This window comes from Myotis nattereri, assembly GCF_964212035.1.
Source record: "Myotis nattereri genome assembly, chromosome: 7".
Classification (NCBI taxonomy): Eukaryota; Metazoa; Chordata; class Mammalia; order Chiroptera; family Vespertilionidae; genus Myotis; species Myotis nattereri.
In genome coordinates, this window is record NC_138082.1 from 14791578 (window position 1) to 14797829 (window position 6252).

Below are 6252 nucleotides of genomic sequence, written 5' to 3' on the forward strand. Positions count from 1 at the left end.
AGGAATGCAGGCTGGCCTGTTGCCCTTGGTAACCATTGTAGAAACACTTGACTCCAACAGGTATTCCCCTCCCAGGTGTAGAAGGCTTCCCCCTTCCCCTCGCTTCACAGAAAGACCAAGTGTGTCTACACCAGGGAGCCCCAAACAGTGGTTGTCAGCAGAGTGTGTGCCGAGAGAGGCTGCTGGCTTCAGTGAGGAGGACAGAAGAGACCGTTTTCTTGTTAGTGAAAACCCTTTCTCCCCGGGAGGTGCTTGAAGGCGTGCGACTGGCCCAGGAGTCTTTCTGCAGCAGGAGTTTATGAGCAGAGTTGCTCCCTGGCCCGGGCGAGGATCAGCGGTGTCACGGGCGGCCGCGCTGTCCTGTGGGCGCCTCTGGCCACGTGCAGCGATGTAAACTTAAACGAATGAAAACGAAATACAGTGAAACATTCTGCTCCTCGGTCGCACGAGCTACGTGTCGAGTGCTCAGTAGTGCACGTGGCTGGTGGCCTCTGTGCTGGACGGTGCAGCCACACGGCGTCTCTGCCATCGCGGACCGTCCATGGCAGCGTAGCTCTAAGGCTCACCATTCAGCAGAGGCCACTCCACTGGTCCCGACAGCAGCGGTCCCCGCACCCTGGCCCCGAGGGACCCTGTGAGGCTCCCGTGAAGATGACAGAGTTGCGGTAAATCCACACACACAGCATGGGTGTGGTCGTTGGGGTGAAAACTCAAGGACAATTTCCATCAGCCTTTATTTCTTAAATATAGCACTTGATTCAGTGTCACTCAGACAAGCATTTGAAATCCTGGTACTTGTCTAACTACCTTGCTGGACACCTGAAATTAATCCAAAATACTATTAAATGTAGACTAATTAAAAAAGAATTTTTTAAAACTTAATGTAAATATAAAAAGAAATCCTGGTACTGTGCAAGACGCAATACGGCTGTGCTGGAGCTCGTCACCTACATGGTAGGCAGGGATTACATCACAGTGAGCTGAGGCCGGAAGTGGACATCTGCAAAGAGGCGATCCATGATTTGGACAGGGGAATAGGGGACGATTGTCAAGAGAAGGAGACCTGTCAGCAAAGTCGTGATGGGTGATGAGGAGCTCAGCAGATAGACGGGGAGAACGTTCAAATTAGAAGGAACTACAGAAAACCCTGGGTAAGTGGGAGAAGTTTGGCGTCAGAGGAATGTGAAGCGGCCGGAGGGAGAGAGGCAGGACCAGCCGCCACATCTGGAGGCCCCATGACCTCAAGGTGGAGGCCAGTGTGAATGCATGGGTCGCATACCCATGAGACCATCCCGGGGGCGGGCGAGGGAGTGAAAGACCAGGTAGGGCCGTGCGATCAAGGGCTTGCCAGCCATGCTTTGCGCGGAGACTGCTTCCTGAAGGTGACAGAGAGGCAGGCGAGATGTCTAAGGCCGAGGCAAGAGCAGGCTTGCACCTGACAAAGACCAGGCGGGGGGCAGCACCGAAAGGCCTGGGAGGAAGGCTGGTTAAGAAGCGACTGCATGGCCTGGAGAGAGGACAAGGGCAGGGGAAGTGGCAGTGGACAGAGAGGACTGGACTCTGAAAGACAGGCAGGCGGTGAACTCGATGACCGGACACTGATTGGACAGCGAATGGGTGGGGGTGGGGCTTGTGGAGGTGAACTCCGGGACTCGCTATTGCAGGCTTGAAGTCTCACTTGCCGGCCCCACTGGGACGGGTCTCCTGAGCCTCCCCCTTTGCAGTCAGCCCCGAGCACAGGCTGAGGGTGGAGGGAGTGGGAGGTGCCGAGGTTGCACCTGCACCCGGCAGATGTTTCCCTAACCTAGATCTGGAGCAGAATCACCCCCCCTCTCCTCGTCCTAGAAACACTACCTGGAGGAAGCCGGTCTCATTGTTTCAATGCCTCCCTCGATTTGCATTTCCTGACTTGGGTATTTGTGACATTCCACGGGCCCTTCTGAGGGTTTCACTTTTCATTTCCTGCCTGAACCAGACTGCCCTTCTTTGGGGGTGGTGTCGTGGGGAGGGAGCCAGTGTGTGACCACGCACCTACCGAGAGCTCGGAACAGCCCACAGCACAGCGGGCAGGGAAAGAAAACCAACCGTGGAGGGCCCCTCCCGGAGCCCAACTGACAGCCTCCTGCAGGGAGAGAAGCCGTGTGCATTGGGTGCCAGCTCTGGGTGCGTGCGACAGGGCCCTCCTTTTTTATAGGACGTCTCTTGCGACCTTCATGACAATGCCCGAGGGCAAAACCGTGACCCCCCTCCCCCTTGCCAGGCGCTGGCAGGATGCGGATTAGAACTCGGGTCTTCACATTCCTGGATGCCCCCCCCCCCACCCCTTTCCAGCAAAGGCCTGGAAACAGCCCCAGTTTCCTTTGCTTCAACTTCACTGTGAGACAGTCCTGGCTAAGTTCTGACTCTCCTGTTTCCAAAACGAGGGCGATTTTATTAAACCGTGCATGGCCTGATGTCTCCATTTATTTGTTTAAACAAAATTAGTATCTGGTCTGACCCAGAGAGAGGGGACGGGGGGAGCACATTTAATGCATTTGAAGGGAAATAAAAGATACCAGGAAGGCAGTGAAGTGGGGACCGGTATTGAACTGGCTGCGTGGGGCCACACTGCCCAACAAACACAGGACTCCTTGTTCGGTGGCCGTCTGACGGGGTGAGTCTGCTCTTTCTAGAAATTGGAGGGTGTGGTGGGAGCCAGGTGCGAGGCCAGCCTGGGTTCAGGACGGCTTCTGAGCCAGAGCGCCAACAAGCAGGGAGCACATCCCATCCTGTTTCAGGGATCGGGGAGGCGGGGGGCGGGAGACGGGAGGGAAACCCGCCCAGGAGCTACCTGGCAGGTGCCTGACCCAGCACCAGCTCAGGGGCCGCGGCTGCCTTTGCGGGTCTGCGTGTGTTGAAGCGGGAATATTACGTTTATGCGCAGAAGAAAGCTCTCCTGGACATACACGTTTCGCTGACAGAGAAAACCCACAGCCTGTGGGCGCCGGTGAAAGGGCCTGGCCGCTGGGGGCATCGTCCGGGCTGCAAAAAGGGCTGCTCGGAAGGTACTTGACATGAATACAACAGCGACTCCAAAATGCACCCATATGCCACGTTCTGACAGAAAAACACGCTCTGTAATTACTTACACGCTTTAGAGAATAAAATGCAATCAATCTACCTGTCCAGAAAAAGGCGGATGCCCCCCACCCTGGACTGCTGGGGGAGGGGGTCAGCAGGCCCCTGCCTCCCAGCCCCAACCTTCCTCCCCCACCCCCTTTATTTGTGAAGACGGGGGGGGGGGGATAGAAAAACCCTCTGAAGACACACAGTGTCCCGGCACAATCAGGCCACTAATTGCTGTTAAGCCCGGGCCCTTTTGTGCTCGGAGGGGACGTCCGTGGGCAGCGGCCACTTGGGCCCTTTCATGCGCTGGGCTAACTCCTGAATAGCAGGGGTTTTTTCTCTTCTTTTCAACATTTGCCGCCGGCCTTTCTTTCCCTTCATCTTCATCTTCACCTTCTCCTTTTCTTCTTGTCCGTTCTTTCTGCTGTTCGGACGGACAGCGTTTTCCTCCCGGCGCTGTGTGTTAAGTCTCTAAATGAAACTTGACTGCCCCCACGGCCGGCTGGAGAAGCACAAAGGCCCCGTTCCACTGGCTACAGTAACGCCATTGTGCGGCCTGACAATGCACTAATTGGCGGTGACAATTGTGGGGTTGGGGGGAGGAGGGGGGCCCTCTTTTCCAATCAGCCGGCCACTGAAATAAAAGCGGAGGAGGAGGAGGCTGGAGGCCCAGGTTCCTGGCGGAGAGAGGGGCACAGCGCTGGGGTTTGCGTTGGCCTTTCTAAACAAATAATAAAAGTGAAGGAGAAAGTTATTGTTGTGGCAAGAAATATGGAGACTTTGCTGCAGGACAACCTCAGGGTCCCGGTGGGATGGGTGGGTGAGCCCCCCTCTGGGACGGCTCCGAGGGCAGGGAAACGTCCAATATTCCGTGGTTCTCTAAACCACGGGACGTGGGAGAGGCTGGTGAGAAAAGGCTCGGAGAAGAAGGATGGTTGAAGGCCGGCACTGGCGTTCTGAGTCCCCATTTCAACCACATTTCTGAACGAGGGGGGAGGAACCCAGAGAGGGAGAAGGCTCGTCATTTGTGGTGTGGGGTGCAGTAGACCTCCGGGCCTGGGAGCCGCAGAAGGTGATTCTGACCTTTACAGCGGCCTTACAGGGGGCGTGGGCAGGACGGTGGACAGACACCATGGCAGACAAATAATGCTGGGGGGTGGGGCTCTCGGGGCCACGAGGATGCCTGAGAAACCCCGGAATGTCACCTGGGACCTGCAGGGAGCTCAGAGCCACCTGGTCCAGCCTGAACTCTCCTTACATGGAATGACCCACCTGCCCAGACCAACCCCAAACGAGCCTTCTCACCTGGCCAGGTGGCCCAGTGGTTGAGTGTTGACCTATGAACCAGGAGGTCACGGTTTGATTCCCGGTGAAGGGCACATGCCTGAGTTGTGGGCTCGACCCCCAGTGTGGGGCGAGCAGGAGGCAGCTGATCAATAGTGCTCATCATTGATGTTTCTTTCTATCTCTCTTCCCCTCCCCCTTCTTCTCTGAAATCAATAAAAAAATATATATTAAGAAACAACAACAACAAAAAACCAATGAGCCCTCTCCCAGAAGCCTTTCCTGGCCAGGTGAGAGTGCACACCCTCTTTCGTCCTTCCCTCTGCACCCTTACAACAGCAGGACCTGACCCCCCTCCCTGGACAACTAGCATCACCCCCACAGAGACAGAAAGGGGAGGCTGAGGCCTCTTCACATCCGTAAGAGGTTAAGTAACTTGCCCAGGGACACCCAGCAGGAAGGGGAACCTGGGGGTCGGGGAAGGGAGCGAGGCCTGGTGGCCGCAGCAGTGCTGTCCCCGGCTCCCCTCCCTGTTCTCTTTCTGTGTTTCTGTAGGGGCTGTGCCTTTGCTGTCGCTGCACCCCAGCACCTAGCAGAGTGCTTAGTGTACGGGAGGCCTCTTTCCCAAAATGCTTGCTGACTCAAGGGGGAGGCAGGGAGGGCTGAACTACAGAGTCCTCTTCTGTGACCCGTAGGCCCCCTGACTTCAGCCTGCCCCTGAGTCCCTGGGGTGGGGAGGGAGGAGTTGTTAGAACACAGACCCCTGAGTCCCTCCCGGGTCTAGGTGGGACCCAAGAGTGTGCCCTTCTAACACCTTCCCAGCCGCTGCCGCTGCTCCGGGGACCACAGTTTGAGAACCGCTATTCACAGTGCGGCAGGGAATTCCATTCCTTCCATGATCCTCTGTCTCTTCATGGCCAGAGACCAGAAGTTTTATTAAGGAGAAATTAAAGTTGAAAGTTTTGACCATAATGAGAGATAATCTTAGGCTCCTGCCTGCATTAAATTACAATCTTAATCAAACAGTCATTAATGGCTGATTAAAAAAGGGTGACCAGCGATGTGCCCAGCGAACCACACTGCACTCCGCGGCATTTCCTAGACAATATCTCCACAGCCTTTTATTTGGGAGGACTCTTAGGGAGAGCCCTTCTATCTCACAGAATCTTGGGCTTTGAAATTTTATTTAAAGAATATCTTAGACTTTAAAGTGAAATAGTCCTCCCACAAAAGAACTAAAGTCTTGCCTGACTGGTGTGGCTCAGTGGTTAAGCATCGACCTGTGAACCAGGAGGTCACGGTTTGATTCCCGATCAGGGCACATGCCTGGGCTGCAGGCTCCATCCCTAGGGGGGTGTGCAGGAGGCAGCCAATCAATGATTGTCTCTCATCATTGATGTTTCTATCTCTCTCTTCCTCTCTGAAATCAATAATTTATGTATCTATCTATCTATCTATCTATCTATCTATCTATCTATGTCTATACACAAAGAATTATAAAATCTTTGGTGAGGGCATCTTGGGGGATGGGTGAGGAATGGAGGGATCTGCCCGCAAGGATGAGGGTGCTGGCTCAGGAACTTGGACCCCCAGGAAGCAGATGGGACCTCAGTACCCTGGGGGTCAACTGCCATGTCTGAAAATAAATGGTTCTCTCCACTCAGATCCGCAGGAGCCAGTTGTTTCTGGAGCAGGTTGTCTCAGTAGTCAGGCATTCAGCACCCTTTGCTGCGTGGCGGTGGGGATGTGGCAAGCTCCTGCAGAAGTACCTCTCCCAGCTGTGGCACTGCTTTCTGAATACAGCGGCCAGAACGGGCCCGGCAGGGCTCACGGGGCTGTCTGCTGGGTGCCTAGGTCAGGATG